Source organism: Haliaeetus albicilla, chromosome 17 (assembly GCF_947461875.1).
Source record: "Haliaeetus albicilla chromosome 17, bHalAlb1.1, whole genome shotgun sequence".
NCBI classification, from domain to species: domain Eukaryota; kingdom Metazoa; phylum Chordata; class Aves; order Accipitriformes; family Accipitridae; genus Haliaeetus; species Haliaeetus albicilla.
This window is the reverse complement of record NC_091499.1, coordinates 23,452,913-23,473,277: the sequence shown is the minus strand read 5'-3', so window position 1 is coordinate 23,473,277 and position 20,365 is coordinate 23,452,913. Positions and strand designations below refer to the sequence as shown.

Sequence of the window (20,365 nt, the reverse complement as noted above, 5' to 3'; positions counted from 1 at the left end):
TTTGCAATTACTAAACTTAAAAGAAATCAGTTAATTCTTCCTCTGTTCAGCTCTCTCGTTTTGGAGAATGATGTGCGAAGGACTGAGATGTGAACAGAATTTCATTTTGACCTTGAACCCAAATTACTCTTTTCATCCTGCCATTTCACCAGAAGATGTAACTAAAGCTTATGTAAGAAATATTTCTATTTTTCTTTCTCTCTCTCTCTTTTTTTTTTATTTTTTAGGTAGGAAGATGGGATAGGAAATAAATTTGTCCACATCATAAATTCACCATTAAAGCTTAGTGAATTATGTGCTATGCTGGTTAAGTTCAGAAAGGGATCCTCTTTTATATACTTTAAGTCTGTCTCCTTGAAGTTAATTTTTGAGGCAGTTCATCTCGTAGCTTCCCAGTTACAAGAGCATCTGAATGGAATAGCTTCTCAATTACTTCACCTTACAGACTGTAAAGGAGACACTAGGTTTTTTTCCATGGCAGAACGTACAACATATTCTTAAGCAAATGTTTATTATAATTGACTTCCTCCTGTTTTACTCCCACAACGTGATTCCATCCCTTCCTGCCATCCCTCACCCTGCTCTGCTAATGCAATTACCAGGTAGCAGCCTACCAGGCAGATTTCCATTTAAAAAAATACACATATAGGTAGCTTTACACCTAAAACAATGCGTTAATGGACTGGAGCCAGATCATAGCTTAGCCTGGAGGAAAACTTTATTCTCACTGTTTGGTACAAGAGCAGACTCAATTACACTGGTCCAAAATAATTTCCCCTCGTGCCCACATGGCACATCAGTTTCCTGCCCCTTCCTTCCCAGGGCTCCTTGGCTGAAGCTCTCTTGTGAAGGAGGAGGAAGAAGGGAACTGGAGTTGTTTAGTCTGGAGAAGAGGAGGCTGAGGGGACACCTTATCGCTCTCTACAACTACCTGAAGGGGGGTTGTAGTGAGGTGGGTGCTGGTCTTTTCCGTCAGGTGGCTGGAGATAGGACGAGAGGAAATGGCCTCAAGTTGCACCAGGGAAGGTTTAGGTTGGATATTAGGAAAAATTTCTTTGCTGAAAGGGTTGTCAGACATTGGAATAGGCTGCCCAGGGAAGTGGTTGAGTCACCATCCCTGGAGGTGTTCAAAAAACATGTAGACGAGGCGCTTCAGAGCATGGTTTAGTGGTCATGGTTGACGGTTGGACTTGATGATCTTGAAGGTCTTTTCCAACCTAAACGATTCTATGATTCTAAAGAGAAGCTCTAGTGGGAGGGGGCTTGTGGCCATTTCTGTCCAGCTGTGGTTCCCCTTATGCAAAGAAGGCCCGGTGATAGCTGCTTAAAAATCCACATCTGTGAGGAGGTAACTGCACTGAACTGTGTACAGTGAGACCGTGAGGGATCTGCCTGTGCTGCGGAGCAGCGGCACGTCCCCCCCGGAGGCCGCTGTCAGGCCGGAGGATGGATGGCAGCGCCACGCTCCATCCCCTGCGCTGGCAGCCACGCGGGCGAACGACTCGCCTCCCGGCACCTCTGCAACAGGGCCCGTTTTCTGCAAATGCAAGATCACAACCTAGAATAAGGAAACAATACTACAGTCTCACCCAAGATTATTTTTCTAGTACCAGCTATGGCTTAATTCACTGATTTCTTTCAAGTAGCACTCTGTCTTATCTGCAGGTTCACCTTAATCCTTTGGTCTTTGAAGATGCTTCTCTCATGACTCTGTGAACATTCTTGCTGCTAACTAACCACCTTATTTTTCTCTAGAAATATTTGTGGGTTTTGTGGGCATTAATATGCTAATGTCCTGTACTACTTCCTTGAGCAATTCTCATTCTGGAGAATGGCAGGCACTTTTACTCTTCTAACGGCATTAAATGGATTGCGTTTGATTAAATTTAATGCTTTTAGTAGTTCCGTGGGAGTGATCACAAGTAAGAATCCAAGCAGGTGGGATGATGTCAGTAGCCACAATGTTATAATCAAAATAATCAGAGTTCTGGAGAGTAGAGTATGAGACAGGGCACCTCTTACCTCCAAGATAATGGTCTTAATGCTGTCTGTTTAACAGTTACCTAACAGACTATGCTTCTGTTTTGTAAAACACAGGCATGTAGTAGGTACAAAGGTACCATGGAGTGGAAGTTTTACATATGCAGAGAACCTCGCTTTCCATTGCAAAACTTTGTTTTTACATTTACACATGCTTCTGTCCTTCCCCTTTGTGTTGTAGGTATTTTTTTTTTGTCTCTGAAAGGCGCAGTTTCAGTGCCCTCACCAGCTAAATCTACCTGCAGAAAAGATGCCTCAGCAATAGCAGGTTTCTCCAGCTCCCCCATGTCAGAGGAACCATTCCCGTGGTCCTGCTGGGACTCCAGGAGCAAAGTTTTTATGCAAGTACATGTATCCTAGTCAAACAGCGATTCCCTGACTTGGGGTGACTGCTCCCCCCTGCTCTCTGCTTCTCCCCAGTTGCCTGTAGTTGGGAAGCCTGTCCCAGGGAGAAGCTGTTGGGCTCCTGCCCAATCTGCCCACGCTCCCAGGCCCCCAGGGACAAGCCACGCAGCCGGTCCCCCCTGCTGCCAAGTCCAGCCTAGTAAGACCCAGGGAGAGGACATTTCCCTGCTCCTGGCCACCTTCAGATCCCTGTGCTATTTGTATGTGCAGGTCATGGATGTCTGTGTGGATCCTTAGTCTAGTACGACAAAATAACCGGCGCTAAGCATCATTCTGCTTAGCTTACCACCAAAGGTGCCGATCCACATCAGTTTTCACAGTGCCCAGCTTCAGGCTTTATTCACACTGCTGTGTGAAGAACAGGGCTGATTAAAAAGAAGCCAACTCTCCACATACATTCTCGCTCCTTGTCCTAAATCCTCGCAGCTCTACCAGGATACGTTGGAGAAAGCAGCTCTAGAACTATGAACGTGTTTGTACCCTTTGATGCACCAGGCAAAGAAAGGAAAAAAAACCCCTTTTATCTCTTAGAATACTAGCAGCTTCTTTCCATCTATGAAAATAACGAATACTTGCTTTGAAATTAAGCCTGTCACCTGAATATTAATGGAAAGCACTTCTGCAGACTAGTATTTAGTCTGCAGTGTAAAGGGAAAAAAAAGAAAATTAAGCCATCCACCCAATTGTCTCCTATCAGTGAGAGACTGCTCTGCACAGGGCTGTGCATCCCGCTCCTTCTGAGGTTACTGAAGGGGCCAGCCCCACACATGGTGTTTCCCTTGTTATTGCAGCCTCTGTAAAGATATAAACATCACACAACAAGAACAGCTGCTAGGCTTATCCCTTGAACAAACAGAAGATAACGCAACTGAGTTTGCTTTTGGCCAAGGAAGGTCTGTTCAGAGGGGCGCAGAATGCTTCAGCTAAAAATGTGGATCAGATTGTTTGACACCAGTTTAACACCTGGAATTCTAGAGCAGGCTCTAGCCACTACCTTGCTGCATTCCTATACGTTCCCCTGCGGTGTCCCAGCATCCAAGCCTTGATGGCTGCAATGCTGTGGGAATGCCGCAGCCCCTCCTGCCTGTAGCTGTCTCTCTCAGGTTGCAGCTTGGAAAAGATAAACTTGTTCCACTGACAACTTCTTCTGTTCAGGGTTACCAATTTTTTCCACCAAAGCCTTCCCTTGCCAGCAAACAGAAGTAATGGAGCTGAGACCTCTGCTGCGACTGAGAGTGCTTTAAGCTGTACCAACCATCTGCCTTATAGGAAGGCAGATCTGTTTGAAATTCCCGTAGAAGAACAATACTATTATTATTGCTAATTAATAGTAGGCAAGGACACAAACCCATTCCAAATCAAATTAAGTTCCAATCAAAAAAGCCAACTGTGATTTCTAATTGATTGCATTTTACAATCAATCAGTCAGGTTGTGTATGTTTTTTTCACAAGATCCAACAGCTTACTGATACTTGTCTTTCTAGTGAGACTGAGATTGAAGCAGAACTGTGGAGGGTTTTTTTAATGGAATCGACTTTTTTAAAGGACGATCTATTTTAATTAGTATTGTACAGCGAGATTTGTCAAGCTCATGTTCCTCTGGAAGTTTATTATGAAGCTATGTGGAAAGAAAGATGCTCTATGTGTTTACTCTCTCCCAAAGGACCAGCTGAAGTTAAAATGAACCTCTGTGCCTGCTGGCACATACAGACCCCATGGGCCTCCTAAATTCCTGCTCAGCAAAGTCTGCTTCACACTGAGAAAAGGAAATATCATTGCCTTTCTTCAGAATGGCAGATTAAGTTTTCCCTGGTTCCCCCTTTCTGAGGATCAGACACCAACATAACATATATGGATGCTAAAGAGCCCAGATGGCTGGTTCAACTTTAAATTAATAACATCAGTACTCCAGTCAGATGGGGCATGATACAGTTGTTAAGTTTGTTCACACACACCCCCCTTCTGTGCATTACACTAATAGTTTAATTTAGTGATTCTGGCTTTCCTCTTGCCCAAGTTTCAGGAAATTGGTGTTGAATAGCAGGTGCCTGCATTTGGCCATAAACATTCACAATTAGAAGAAGGGACATTCTGCACTGCTCCTGGATTCAGACTGTGACACTTACTTAAACTCTTGGGAAGTTGTAACAGTATAACCAACAATATTGGAGTTAAGTCTTTTGATGCTACAGGGGAGAGCTATTGCAAACGTCTGAGTCTCCAAATTCCTGGGCTCTGAGTAGCTCATGACTGTGTTTCAAAGAGAGGTTAGTAAAGAAAAAACACAGTATGGACCAAGCGCTCCATATTATGCAGGATGAATGAAGGAATCCCAAATAATAATGATCATGGATCAGTGGAAATCAATACAATAGGACATGCAACAGTGATGCAGGTAAATCTGTAGCTGAGTAAGTCTCTGGAAAAACAAATCAGCATTCAACCAGTCATTCATCAGTAAGGAATAACCATCAGAATGATGGGGCATCAGCATCAGAATATAAAAACTTTGGATAAAGACACACTATATTCTCTGTAAAAAAAACAAGTCTATATTTCATTGAGACTGACCAATCCAATTTATGTCTTGGGCAGAACCACCATAAAACCCTTTGGGACTTACCTAATAGAAAGAATGACTTATACTGGCACGTACAATAACAGAGAGGTCTTCCTATTACCTGGGACCCTGGACAGTTGTCCCTGTTTACAATACACATTATTTTTTCTCCCATTATTTCATCATGTTCCCAAAAGACGTTTAAAGTTGCTGGGGAATTAATATATATCTCTTCCTTGCTATTTCCTTCTAAATATGAGGAAAGACAGAAACTGGCTTTGGTGTGTGCTATGTGCCAGCGTTCCTGGTTAGGTGACATCTCTCTGCTGTGAGTCGAAGGCTGTGCTCCCGTGGGACAGTACGGTGCGGGGGGGTCTGTAACTTCAGCACAGCTCCGAGACCCACCTTCCAGAGCATGCTCTTCCTCTCTGAACAACATACCTGTCAGTCAATGACTGCTCTTCTCAATCCTTGCTTTTAGGAGAGGTGGAAAACTCATTACATTCTTCTTGCACTCTCTGTGTTTTCTTTAACTAAATTATATTTGCCACTGTAAAAGACCTATTGATTAATTTAATAGATCTTTTGTTCTTTCTACAGATTAATGTCTTATTTTTTATCTTCCTTTCTCGTGCAATCTTCACTTCAGTCTATTTAAACATCCTGAAAGCTTTATAGTGTGTTTCAAACTCTTCATTCTTTTGTTCCTTATGTATCGGCCTGGGCAGGGGTGAAATCACACAAGGACTCAGCAACTACCAGCCACAAACAGGTCCTTTCCCCCTAGGGTGGCGTCTGGTACAAAGATGACAAGTGCCAACAGGATTTGTCACTCAGAAAGCTGACATCAGGATCGCTGGGCTAAAAGTTGACTCCAATCCCCAACAGGGCTGGGTAGGAATATTTAGAATTTTCCTCTGTCTTTAGCAGAAAAAATTCTGACACCACTCCCTGATTCTCATCTCTCCTCCGGCTAGAGCCTTGGGAAGTTAGTCTGGGTGTGAAGTTGCAATAAATCCTGAGGACTCCAGCAGAAGCAACAAGAAGACAACTAATATACCAGTGTGATAACGTGGCGGGTAAAGTGACAGGGTAGGAGAAGCAGGACGTAATGCTTAATGATACAAGTTCTCCTCAGACAGTGCCCTAAATGTCAAAAGTCTCACCAGACAATTTAATAGACAGCAATCCAGCTACAGAGCCACACAGTGGAAAGTCACATTCCCCCAGATATTGGTCTTAAATCACGATCTTGCAATGTGCACTGTTCACACTGTACTGAATATCTCGGCTTTTTTACAAATTTCCCATCTGCATACAGCAATTTGCTTGTTGATGTTTAGACATGATTGACATAATTCAACAATCTGGCTTATTAGTTAGCTTTGTAACTATGTAAAACTCTGACAATGATTATCCCAGTTGACTGAGGACATGCTTCCTGTGACACAGTAAACAAATGTAGCAAAGGAGGCTTTTTCCAAATGATTGCTCCAACCCCCTAATGAGAATGTTAACTTATTGCATCAGGGCTGTGCTACACCAAACGTCTTAATGAATCCTCAAGTCACACAGCTCCGTTTCTTGAGCCTGGGGTACAGTAGCTAGAATTGTATGCCTATGGATTTTTCTCCCACCTTTAGCTGCATGCTGCATTATAATGAACCCATTTATTATACTGCCTGCAAAAAGACATTTCTTTGAAAAAGAAAGTATTTCCGAGATTTGGTTTCAAAACCTACCAAACTCCTTAGAGGAGCGCTTCTTCCTATAAATCAGTGCCTCTTAATGGAAAGAACCTGATGAAAGAATGAGTAATGATAGGTAAAAAAATAAGAATAAATCAACCTGCTCATTAACCTGCTTGCACAGTAAATTCTCCGTGCTCTGAAGGCTGGGATTTAAGACAGTTCCTCTAAATCAAAGGACTCTTATGAATCCTGTTCTCCAGCTCCCTTCTATAAGTTATGTTTGGGCAGTCAGTGACCATTTGTAGGGGATGTTTTTCAGGTATTCACAAGCATCGGCACTGATTTATTTGGAGAAAATAACACACGGTGTTCCTAGAGGAAAAAAATCATTACCTTAGTTTTGGTGCATCTGATTACAATAAGTCTCTATCATACTCACCATCTACCCTAATTATCTGGGGAATTGGCAGTGTTTAACAATGAAGGAAAGAGTGCTCTAGTGTCCAATTAAGGTTTTCTTTGAGGATTAATAAATCATGTCTCATCATCCCTGCTGACCCAGAGGTGTTAATCTTCACCTTATCACTCTAATCTTAAAGCAAAATTCTGCAGATCAAGAGCAGCAGAATGGTTGAGTTAATTGTTCCATTAGGCTGATGAAGTCTTTATACCCATGTCCAATAATACACTATTCCCTGAGCAGCTTTACACACTCTGCTACAGAGCAGAAAACAAACAGTAAAAAGACTGCCACAGCTATTCGATGCAGGTGACCGGTAGCTTGGACTCTGCTTCATACTCAGCTGGTTTGATATAACTGTGCTCCATTCACATGCTGGAGCAAGGCACTGAGAAGATTATAAACAGTCAAGAGAGGTTTTAGCACATCTAAATGCAGTTGCAAAAGGAAATAAATCATGTAGTCAATAATGGAAAGAAGATTTAGCAGTTATCTGTCCTGTAAACAATATCCTTGATTGGAAGGCATAAACAATGCTGTTTTATTTAAGGGCAAGAATCCAGATATTTCACTGGGAAGAGTTTTTCTCATTGACAAGCCTACAGTAATCATGGAGAGCACGGCAAATTGAGTTAAAATATGCTCCTAACCACTACAATAAATTAGAAATCACATTTTAACTGTGTTCCCAGTCTCTTCGTATTTGCTTTTGTTTCTAAGTAATCAGGCAGGTTAAATTCTTCTGGCACAAACGTTCACAAAAAGTACTGAGCTCACATTAAAAATCCATTTCATAACCATTGCTTTTCGAACAGTTCCTCCTCCTGATCTGAGTTAAGCAGGAAAGGAAATGGGGATTGATACCTTTCAGGGCATGGGTCACATACTTGTGTGTCACTGAACAAAGGGAGAGAGGGAGAGAGATGGGATCAAAGCCAGAATAATTTCATGGGGTGGGTAGAGGCAAAAGGGAGGAGGGCTGGACTTCTGGAAGGCTTTTGAATGCATGATCTTTATTCCTATTCATACAATATTTCCTTCCCCATGTCTGTCTCCTTTTCTTCTTAACAGAACACAAACCTCTGCTTTCCCTCTCCCCACTCTGTCACTCCCCCAAAGCAATGGGACTCAGACAGACTCTTCCCTCTTCCCGGGGTGAAAGAGTAAGGACTCTGCGCTGGATTCAAGAGGACAGAAGCATGTACTTGAGATAAGGCAAGCGTTAAAAAGAAGGTTAAAGAGTTGGGTTAGAGGAGAGAAAAATGAGTAATGTTTCCCCCCCCTTCTCTTTTCTCCAAAATGTGAGCTCCATATTGTTATTTTCTGAAACTCAGGCACAGGCTCTTCTTTTACACTCTGAATTCATTCCTGAATGTAACACCTGAACAAGCAAAGAAAACATTAAACAACACAATTGTTTATGTTGTTTTTCATAAAGATTTCTCAGAGAAAGTGGAGCTCTTGGACAGCTGCTATTTCATCCACATTATTATTTCTTTTTTTGCGTCTTGAAGATATTTCAAATAGATTCCTCTTAAAATAAAAACAGATAAGCTATTATCATGTCTACCCTCTGTGTCCTGTGCTGAGAAATGGGACATATCATTATACTGACTTCAATGTATTTCATCTGTAAAGAAGACAAGTGACTCACATATAAATGTGTGCATCTTATAAAGCACCCAGATTGGATCATTTAAATGATTAATTTATCCAATACTGTTTTGAGATAAATTGATTTGCCTCTTTTCCCCTACTTATAATCCTCTCTCCCCTTCAACAATTTAGCATTCAACCAAATACTACCAGGCATACAACACTCCCAAGGTCACTCTACTATCCTCCTTCAAGCCCCCTATTAAAACCCTCTTCTAGTATAAGACTATGCAGGAAACAAAATTAATCCTCCCTTGCCCTCCAGCCTAAGAGGATTCAAACTCACATATCTCAGCTCCCAAGAGAACTGCAACCTCTCCATCTATGGACTGGTGTCTTTATGTATGCACATGGGTACGCGAATACCCAGAGACAGAGAGATGGACACAGCACTCTATGCTGCTCCTAAGAAAGCTGTTTTATTTTACATTAAATAATTAAGGAGTCCTTGGGCCAGAGAGCAGGACAGGGCATTACCATAGGGCAGCAATTAGGGCACTCAGCTGGGAAAAAGACCTGTTTTCTGCATTTTGCTTCAACGACTACTTGCTATTTAAACCAGGGACTGCTCTGAATGAAAGACGTAACTGAGTCCTTCCCTCTGCCCTGGCTGGTAAAGTGTGTGAGCCCTCACCTTCCAGGTGACTGGTTAGGTGCAGCGGGAGGACTCCCAGGAAAAGAAGTCTTCCCTCGTTTGCTGCAGCTTGTGTCTGCACTGGGGCAGCTTCTGGCACTGAGTGTCTACTAGGTCATCATCTGGTCAGACCACTGCCTCGCCAGGTACCCCCAAAAGTCAAAGAGCATCTCAGAAAGCTCAGAACTCAGCTACAACTATGTTGCATTTATGCTGTTCTGGTGTTAGATTGGTTTCTCTTCCCGTGGGGTGGAAATGATGCTAGAACTGCGTTGGTATCTTTTTTGGGGGAGGCTTAAAGAAAAGTGATGGCATCCCAGGTAAGGGTCCTAGTGCAATCAAAAGATCCCGAGTCCCTAAAGCTGAATTCTTAAACAAGGCAATTCTCCACCCGTTTTTCTAGATCACAGAGGTGCCTTCAGAACATGTCTAAGGTTGGTGTTAAGAGTTACAGGATTAAGTATTGCCAACAGCTAGGTCACTCAGCTGGGTTATCAAGGTACAAGTCCTCACTCCAGTAGAAATAATTAATCACAGGTCTCCATTCACACTGGGTGAATGAACGAATGAACGGATGAAAGAAATATCAAGGAAAAATGTGAAATATCATTGTGTCTGTTTCATCAAATACAGAAAGAAGGCTTTGGCACCTAGCTGTAGGGCAGAGTTTGCAGCCAAGAATATCAAGAGAAAGGAGACGTCTGTCTGGCCAGAGGCTGATGTTTCTTTCCCCTTCATTTCATTCCCGGTTAGTTCAGGTGGGTTCCTGTGCATTTCCAAGGTGGGCACCGCACCAGGGATTGAGGAGGGCAGGAGGTACTGGTTAAATCCTCTACACGTCGGTAGGTGTCTGCCACATGTCGGAGCATCTAAGTGGGTCTAATGTACAGCCCTTCTCCTCTTTGGTTCTTAAGATGTACAGAAGAAATAGGTGTTTCTAAAGTTGGCTGAAATCACTCATACTATATTCAGTTGTTGTGCCCAGAAAAGAAAAGTGTGAGACAGCACTGGAAATTGTGGTGTTCACAAAATAAAATCATTTACACAAAGAACATTATTATGAGACAAGTAAAATGTTTGGAAAGTAGTTAATGTCAGATCGTTTCCGTTCGTACATTTTTAAAACAGATTTATAAAATGCATCCAATTCATAAGTGTTTTGCCTTTCATATTTCTTGTTAATTTCTTTTATTGTAGAATTCCACTGAGTGAATATCTCTGCGCATTATGTACAGAACATAGCAGTGGAATAATTTTCTATCTTCTTCTGTCTCCTTCTGCCTGAATTTTAATAATAATAAGTCTGAATAGTTGTAACACAAAATTGAAGGCAACCGGCCTGACAAACCAGGCAGAATGCATGAACAACCTCAGTATTGCCTTGCTTTCTAGTTTTGTGACATATTACATCTAGTTTATACAGAAGATGTTATTATCCTCATGTTTCTTCTCTTAAAAAAAAAAAAAAAGTTACTACGTTTATGGTTTTCATTCTGTTTGGCAAAAAAAAAAAGTTTAAAAAAAAGAAAAAGGAAAAAGAAAATAAAAGCATCAAAACCCTGTCTGAGATGATGAAAAATCAAAAGGGAGCCATGTGTACATCCCTCATTCAACTACTTTCAGCTCATCAGCCCAAATAACCAGGCATCCTTTTATAACTCAGCTGCAGCCTTTAATAGAAGGCCAAATTCAATTTGCTGGAGTCTTAAAAATGAACTTTTATTTTAATCATCTGGAACCTGAACCTCATCAACATGAAATCAATAGGAGTATTTCCACACACTTAATATGTTTGGGGTTGCACTTTAGATTTGCCACAGCATTTTTGTAGTTTGGGGCACCTTTTTCTGCCAGTAGCTGGAAGACTGCCAGTTTGCTGCTGTGGTACTTGGTCTGGTTCCCTATACAATTTAGAATTTCATTTCTCCGTTTATTTATTTTCAGTTTGAAATAGTTCTTTTGTGACCCCAGGAAAAACTACAGCTGAGGTGAGGATTTCCTGGGGGTAGACAGAGTCAGGAGAAATGTTTTTCTTTCATGGAGAGAGGCCAGTAGAGATGGATGAATGGAGAGGAGGAAGCCACTACCACAGATGGAGCAGTGTTTCTTCTGTCCAGGAGGCAAAGCTAGGAGCTGTGGAAGTATCCAAAGCCTTAAGAAGTGCCAATAAAGTAAAAAGCATCTCTCACAAGGCTGCCTCCACACTAAATACAACGCTCCCTTGTGGGTCTATGTTCATTCTTAGAAGACCAGAGCTGCAATGGGCTTTCTGCCACATCCTGCTGTCACCTCTAAGTGAGGTGTAGACAATTAGTTGCCAGATTTGATGGCACAGGTTGATAAGAGCTTATTTTGGCTACAGAGAAGGAGTCTTTGTCAAAGACCTGGAAGAATATTACTTACTAGGAGGTAGCAAGGCAGAAATTTTGGTTAAAAGAGCCTGGTTGCAGTTTGTAATCTAATAGAAAAAGCTATAACATTGATTTCGAGAACAGTGGTTATTGCAGTTTGCATCTGATTCTTCAGGGGAAGAAAATAGGCAACTGCTAGCTGTATTTTCCTTAACTGCTTTGTATATCCCTAGCTGAGGATGGTGCAAACTCGAAAAATATTTGGATTACCCTTCAGGGATCACCCGTTTCTCTTCTGCTAGCCTTCACTCAAAAGAGAGACTCTTGTAGGTCTTCTTGCTGTGGCCTCCAACTTTCTGAAGGGAAACTCTTGCCAGGTCTACTCCAGCTGAGTGCACACCTCTCTACAGACAGCAGGACTCCCTTTCTACCCTTTTCTTGTCCTTGGCTTTTGCTGAGTATAATTTATATTGTTACACAAATCTATTGCAAGCAAAGATTCTTTTTCAAATTTGGTTTACTCTGCAAGTATTAGAATGCAAGCTCAGCCCAGCAAATTTATCTTCTCTAACATTTGATTTCTTCTCTTTGCCATTTCTTTTTCTTCACCTAGGAATTTTCTCAAAAAAAGAAATTTTGTCAACATAGCTGCTCTCAGCATGCCGTCCATATTACCTCAGTAAAAGAAGGAAATTTGATGTCTGGACATATGTAGTCTTGTGGAAAAGGGTCTTACTTCACTCGCTGACAAGCCTAGCAGTATAGCTAACAGTATTTCCCAAAGGGGGTGGCCTTGCTTTAAAAAAAGAGAAGAAAAAAAAGAAAAAAATCAATATTGACTCTTGACACATTTTCATTTACATCACTGCATGGCTTTCAGTCTGGGCACAAATCAATAGGCAGCTTTTAACACCGCTCAACTGGTTTGTTCTATGTAAAAGAAGAGAGATTTGCCTCAAGTGGCTTGTTTTTCCCTTCGGGCTCTGGGCAGACTCTTCACCATTAACAGTGTGTGATTCTTCGAAATGAAGCTGAGTTTATTTGACTGCTCTTTCTGTGACTGATCAGAAGAGCTTGAACTGTAATATTAATCACACGACGTTTTCTTCATCGCCACTTAGAGTCAATTGACTTTGTACTTAGTGAAAGCGTCTCAAGCAGCCAACTCAATGTACCAGAGGGCAAGAAGTCAATAGGAGGAAGAAAGATTTAGTTTCAAAACACACAGTACACAGCCTATGGAGCTGCTGCCACACACACACTGGGCACTTTATCACACTGCAGGTGCGCTGCTATTACATGTTTTTATTTGCATGATGAAGGCATCCACATCACCTGAGTTGGTTTAGTTGAATAAGCCTCCTCGGTCAACTGCAGCTTTTCCTTCAATCTCAGGTTTATATGGGAGATGTAGAGACCACGTAGTTTCTCCAAATTGCGCTGTGTTCAGCAGCTATTTAGTTTCAATTCCACTTTCTACAGATTTCAGCAGAGAACTGACCCATGAAGCAGGCACCTTCTGTTTCATATATACTGATGACTGTTACTCAAATGCCAGGCATATGTCATGCTAATAATACTACCCATATGCTTAACAAATGCCAATTTGCCTAAGATGCCATTAATACCATTTTAATAGTCACTTGCATACAGTGGGCCTTCCAAAACCACGTCTTTGTCATACATTGATTTTTTCATATAGAAGAACGGGAATACAGATGCCTAGAGGTACAACATTATCAGTTTTGTTTTGTACAGTGTCAGCACCTCACCTCAGAGAATTTTTAGCTCATGAAGCCTCCAAGAAGTTTTCACACTAAAGTAGTGCATGCAACATTGAAAACAAGAGCCTAGAGGATTCATTTATTGTATGCAATACCTTAGAAATGTTCTTTGCTAGAAGCAGACTCCGTGTGAAGTCCAACACAGCATAAAATGGGCAGTCATGTCTTTTTCTGTGGCACATTTTAGACATGCATGACCAGAGTCTTCCCACTTGTGTAAAGAAGGTCATTGACTGCCTTCATTGCTTTCAGGGGGGTTCTCCATAAAGAAAACAGATTCCTCAGTGGTGCAGAACTGATGGAACACCCAACACAATGTCGACTCTCCCTCTCTGGGCTTTTCTGGATTAGGCCTCTAATTATCTACACACATAGGCATATGTAATAATAAAAAAATGTATGGTAAATGGGTACATGCTCATACTAAACAAGTTTGCTGTCACTTTATTAAGCAAAATCATTGGTTTCTTTTCTGTGAATGAACCACGGTTTATTCAAGACTGTTTTCTGTGGATAAAACTAGTGTCATTTGGATGGATCACTCTGAGCATATTTTACTTGAGACAGATTTTGCTGGTTATTAATTTTTCAAAATTTCCATACACTGGCCCAAACTGTATGAAACAGCTGTCAGTCTCAGACTGTGCAAATCAATTTTTATTTAACCATCCAAGTTTTCTTGACATTTGTCTCTTATGAGTTTGGAGTTACAGGACAACATGTGTTTCCCAGTGGAAAAGAACAGAGTCGTAATAAGAATAAAGAAGGACTTTCAAGGACACTCACAGAGATCAGTCAGCCAAGTCGTTCTTTAAATCTGTATTCTTATTCTGTTGGGGGGATTGAAACTAGGTTATATCAAATCAGTGAAGGAAAAAGTAAAATTAACTATCTGTTCAAATGCATCCAAACATTAACCTGGAAATCAACTTTGCATACTATCAGTTTTGCACAAGTCTTTAGCCCTCAGTTCCTGATGCAAATACAGCATGCACTTGTTCTCAGCTTTGTCCCCTGACGTTTGCAAAATAGTAGGCAAACCTCAAATTAATTGCTTAATTAGGAAGCATAAAATCGTATTTCCTGTGGAACGGATCCGTTTCAATACGGCTCGTACACCGTGTACCAGTACCAGGTACATAAGGCTCGTACCGCTACTCACCCAAAAGCCCATGAAATGCCAAGTCCGTAAGCGCACTCCAGCTGTTTTATACTGCTCCCCCAAGAGGAGTCGAGGTAAATGATGCCTGATGGGCTATCACCCCGGGGTTAGGGACGCAGGCAGTGCCCAGCCATCACGGCCGGTGCTGTGCACCCGCAGGAGGGTGAGGGCTGAGGGCTGAGGGCAGGACGCCGGGCAGTCAGCTCTGTCCCTATCGGGTGACAAACAGCGGGCACGCCAGAAAAGGTTGCAGCCAGGCTGCCCACCTCCCCTCCACCCCCCTTCTGAAATTCGCTTAGCTGCAAAATGGGAGCGGTGCTTTCATCCCAAACTTACAGCAGATGTAAAATTTCACACCTGCTGTAAGAATACTTGCAGCTCCCGTGATTTCTTTTATAGATCTCTGACACTATATACTTTCAAAATTCATTCTGAGTGAACACCTATTATACAAAGTAACAAATGGGCACTATATGCCTGTTGAGGCACACAGAAGAAAATCTGAGGTCGAAGATATATAACATCACCTGAGTAATTTTAAATTTGGCTTTCCTGTCAGTTAAATAGGCTCACCCTAATTACTGAGAAATAGGCTGTCATTGAAGACCTTTCACCGGGATAGAAACCAATTACAGGGACCTCACCACTATCATTTCCCTATTTTTATCAAGGCATAAGTGGGAGGGAGAGGGAGCTGACGCATCTTGTCTGAGGTCACCCATCAGACCAACGACCAAGAGATCGCACAGCCAGCCACACATCATTTTCCACTGGATCAGCAAGCAGATCCCACTAACTCTGCACCTGAAAGATCACCGGGGAGAGCTGAGGGAAGTGACGGGCACATGGAGCTGGGAGAGACAGGAACGGACTTTTTGAAGCTTGCAGCTCTACTGGGTTAGGCACGGCGTGACAGACTGTGTTTCAACTCTGTTTTAGTTTAGCAGTATAGTTTAGCCAAGATAATACTAGGCAAGGTTTCAGTGGCCTTGGGGTGAAAATAAATTGTTCGAAACCTCCTGAACCAGAGCCTAACACTCTCTCCTGGAGACCACAACACTGAAGTGCAACATACGTTTAAGTGGACAGTCAGAGTTCAAGCATATGCAGTCATGCTGGTGTTTCACAAAAGACTCCATTTGGAATTAAAAAGAACATGAGGATAAGGCCATGGGAATTTTTCACCATCTGTGATAATAATTCAGAAAAAGCCTGGCACGCAATCTGCAAAAGAAAATTCCCTCCTGGGGTTGCAATTCTGGGATTTACTTCCAGGATTCAAGTTTTACATTTTTTTAATGCCTTATGATTGTTCACAGAGGCAGATTATTTCTGTGCGTGGCACAACTCTTGGAACGAGTTGACGTTTGGTATAAAACATTTGACACAATGTATTCGGCACAATACTTGCAAATGACCAGACCCAATGCCATACTTAGGCCAATTTCCAATACAATACTCCACAATAGGTTGTCTGGTTCTTTCACATTACATTTCCTGAAATGAGAGATTAAAGGCTGCTGTAACACAAAAAAATTTACATCAGTTGGTTTTCTTAGTAATTTGGGTTTTTTACACCTGTTTACATGCACAGAAGTTTAATAATTGTTAAGCAACAAATCTGTACAGGTACACATGAATTAGGATTATAAAAATTTATTACATTTTTAAAAATCCCAGAAATTGCCGTTCAGAAAAGAGATATTACCCAAGTCAAACTGACAGCTCGCCTAGGTAGTGCTTCCCTTTCTGTGGTCAGGGTAGGGCTGTGCTGTGGGCAGGTTGGAAAGTTCAGCCCAAGCAGCTGCCAGCACCCCAACCAGTGTCCAAACTGCCCCATAAAACCTGCCCCTGATGCCCCTTCACAGGTCATTTCTGATGCAGCGCTGGCTCTGCTGCCTCCGGGCATGCAGGGCCAGACCCCTATTTTCAGGACTATTATTTCTCCCTATACTGAGGGAATGTAAGCAAGTTATTCCTAGCAGTTTCCAATGGAGTCCAAAGTCTGCTTTTTCCTTTATACTCCTTCTCCCTCTTCCTGGAACTGAATGGGACCAAATGAAAAAGAAACAACATGGTGAAATATAATTGAAGTGTACATTTGTAGAAGAACCTGCTTAAATGGGGAAGTCAGTTTCTAACCCTCTCGGTCAGTGACTGGGCTATGCTCAGCATATGGCACCTTTCTGCCTACATGCTTTAAAATTCTGATGTCAAATGTATTTAATCCTCTTCAGTTCATGTCCTCAATCATTTCTTTTGACAGCAAGCTCCATTGGCTAATCATTTATTCCTGAGTCAGTTGGGGCTTGCAGCACACTGGTTATTAATCAGATCAGGTTTTGCATTCATTAATGGTGAAGTGCAACTGAAAAAATGTCACCCCGTCTCAACCAGTCTGTTCCCAGTACAAATGTGAATGTGGATTGAGCTGAAATCTCCACAGAGCTGAACGCTTCTGCCCTCAGCAGGAACACCAGAGAACCCAGGACAAAACCCTGCTCATGACTTGTTCTCTGGTTTGGCTTTGTCTGAAGTTCAGAATTGCAACAACTCTGATCCCGAGACCATGGAATCCAAAGGCAATCAAGACACAGCTAGAAGAAAAGCATTTGGGGAGCAACCTCTTTTTCCTTTCTTTACTATTATTAAAGAAATCTCACCTTTCAAACTTTTGCAGTTGACTATATCATATTGGTGTTAGAAACAGGAGTATTTTGCGTGAAGCCATGGGCCCTTTAGGCAATTTTGGACTTCTGACAGTTGTACTGGCCTGAGTGTCTGGTTGCCATCCCTGATGTCTGCCACTTGTTCCTCTCCAGCCAGGCTGGCACGTCCCCCTTTCGCAGCACTGTGCTACAGCCCCTTTCCCTGCTTTGTGGCCCCGTGTGTCAGGGTCAGCCTGAGGTACCAACCACCGGCGTTTGACACATCGCGTCCTGGAGCAGCAGAAAGGCTGCCGTCTGTCTGAGACGTTGCTGCCTTGTGCATGGGAAAGGCAGAGAGGAGAGATCTGCTTTTGAAAAGCCAAGCAAGTGCCTGCCTATTGATATTTATAGTCCTGGCCCAGACGCAGGATGATAAGCAGGGCTATATGAGTGTTATAGGTAGGGACATAAATAGGTAAGTAGATGCAAAGGTAGAAATGAATGTTGCGTATCCTGTGTCTGCTGAGATATCTATGTCCTTTTATCTGAAGTAAAACTTAAAAGCAAAATAAGGATAACAGACATGACTACCCGGCAGTGTGAACATCTATAAGGGAAACATATTAAGGTAATATTTTAACCTACTTTTATGCAGAAAGGGAGTTTTTAAAAGACATAAAATTAACTGAATTCTGCATTGGTTTGGAACAATTAAAAACCTGATGCTGATGAACAGGTCTCTGTAGAGTAGTGACAAAATTGCAATGGCATCTCTTCACAGTCCAGGCACTAATAGCAATGGTTTTATTTCCCTTATGCTTCTCAGGAGTAAGAGATTAGGAGAACACTTTTCCTGCCACAAGCAGTCCTAAGAATTAGTGAGCACAATATTGCAACTTTATACTGCTAAAGAACATTTTAAATAGCCCTCTGGAGACACAAGATTAGAGAGATGGATTTTCCACTATAAGGTGTGCACGCTTACTTGTCCTAACATGAGCATTTCTCCCAGCATATCCATAGCAGTCACACACACAACCCCACGTGTGGCTGGATGCACAATTCCTTCACGTTAAAGACAGGTATTCCACCATGTAGTAGCACTAGAAAGCTGAAAGTGTGTGGTAGCAAAAGATGTTAAAGCCATCAAGTGTCATCACTGTTGTGGTATCCATCACATTTGGACGAGTAAATAAAGCAGTCCACAGCCTGCTCTCTGGCCTTAGAAGCAGTTTGCACCTAGACAGCTAAAATACTCTTTAAGTAAGGGTGACCGCATCTATTTTGCTTACAGCCCCCTGAATGGTGCTGGAGTATTGGCTTAGGGAGTGCTAAGCTGGCATGAACCCGAGTGCGTGTCAGAGAGCACGCTGCCGTTAATGAACAACGGCAGGATGGTGTTTGAGCCCGTACCCTGGCACTGCCTTACTGGTGCAGGTGCAGCCCATGGTACTTGTGTGCCTGAGGCTGTTCTGCTCCATCCAGCCCAGTGCTCCCAGCGGTGCTGCCTGCTCTCAGGGCAGCTCTGGCTTCATCCCCAGGGCTTCCTCGCAAGGCTGGGATGCTCCAGAAGAGTTCTTCCCAGCCAGAAGCTTTCTTTTCTCTCCCCAACGAAGCTGGTCTTGGAGCAGGATACTGGGGATGTGCGGGTCCTGGGAGAGGGGTAGGAACTACACTGAGATAGGAAGGCTCATATGCTGGAGGCAAGCATTCCCACAACCGTATTGTGCTAAAGATCTCCCAATGAGCTAAAACATCCAGCCACCAGTCCAAGTCCTTCACTGAGATCTTGGACCTTTACTGAGATCAGATTGTCTAGGGGCTGGGGCAGGTAGGAGGGAGAAAAAGAAATAGACTGTCCACCCACCTCTCCGCTCATTTCTTGCCTGATAAAGTTACACCACAACTACCAAGTATTACAATACTTGTTTTATCACTTTTCGGCATTGATTTAGTGAAGGCTCGCACTGTGTTGCCTGCCACTAACTTTTACACAGATGGTTGCTTGGTGTATGGGCATCAGGTATTTATATTCGTCAGCTAAGCATAAATATATGTGAAACAGATCGTTTTGAAAAAACGAGGCTACGGTTTTGCAGTATTACTGCTCCACAAAATAAAAATTCTCCTGTATTTTCCAGTCCTAGAACAAACTTGTTGAGGATCATCAAATATGTTCCTATAAGAAATACCTTTGTGAAAGTCAGGCATAATTTTAATTCAGTCACTGAGCTATTCTCTAGGAGGGAAAGATTAAAGTGACATGTTAGTTTGTGTTTTTCCCATGCAGGCTTTCTCCTAACACTTTTTGATGAAGTGTCCAATCTAGTTTTGAATAGCTCTGGACAGATTTACCTAACTGTTTCTGAGGAAGGTAGAGTAGTATGAGAATTAACGGTTGTTCTTAACGTCTTGCTACTGTCTTGATCCAGAGATGGATCATTTTTAAAAGTAAGGTGCACGTAAACTAGCTGGTTTATTTTGTATACCCTAGTGCTTGTGCAACTACTGTTGTACCTGCAGTTGTCACTGTTGATGCAGCCCCTGGCCATTTTAGACAAAGATTTTTTTGTTGTTGTTATTATGATTAGCTACTTACAGAGGTCTGTGAATGTAGCCTGGTTGTAGAAAACCTACAGGATATGGTCCTTGTCTGCAGAAAGATACAAACGAGGCATCGTTCCCTTCATATTGGTATAAACCTTGCAAACTGATCTCATCATCCTGAAGTTCCCCAACTACCAGATACTCCTAGAAGGGACCGAGGTGTGTGGGACCATCAGGATAAACTGCTGCAGAGGCTGCTGAGCGGAGGCTGGTTGCAGGGGTGCCCAGAAGCGCCCCGGCTGCAGAGCCCCGGCGCTGCCTGCACTGTTTCGGCAGCAGCCCCCATTTCTCTCGACATTTCTCTTTGTCAAGAGCCGAGCGCGTGTGCTCCGAGCCAGGAGAAGGAGCTCCGCTGGCAGCACCCTGG

The 20,365-nt window shown here is 42.6% G+C and overlaps 1 protein-coding gene across 7 annotated transcripts in view; it reads right to left on the bottom strand.

Annotated features, from left to right (window-relative positions):
- The window catches only part of HS3ST5 (heparan sulfate-glucosamine 3-sulfotransferase 5), a 197,914-nt gene that overhangs the window by 18,455 nt on the left and 159,094 nt on the right, over positions 1 to 20,365 (bottom strand). The window contains exon 1 of one of the 7 annotated variants that reach the window (XM_069805045.1): positions 14,744 to 14,871. The exons of the other annotated variants lie outside the window; for them this stretch is intronic. The gene's annotated coding sequence lies outside the window, so the exon portion shown is untranslated. Of the gene's footprint in view, positions 1 to 14,743; positions 14,872 to 20,365 lie in introns of those variants that run through there. 7 annotated transcript variants of the gene reach the window in all.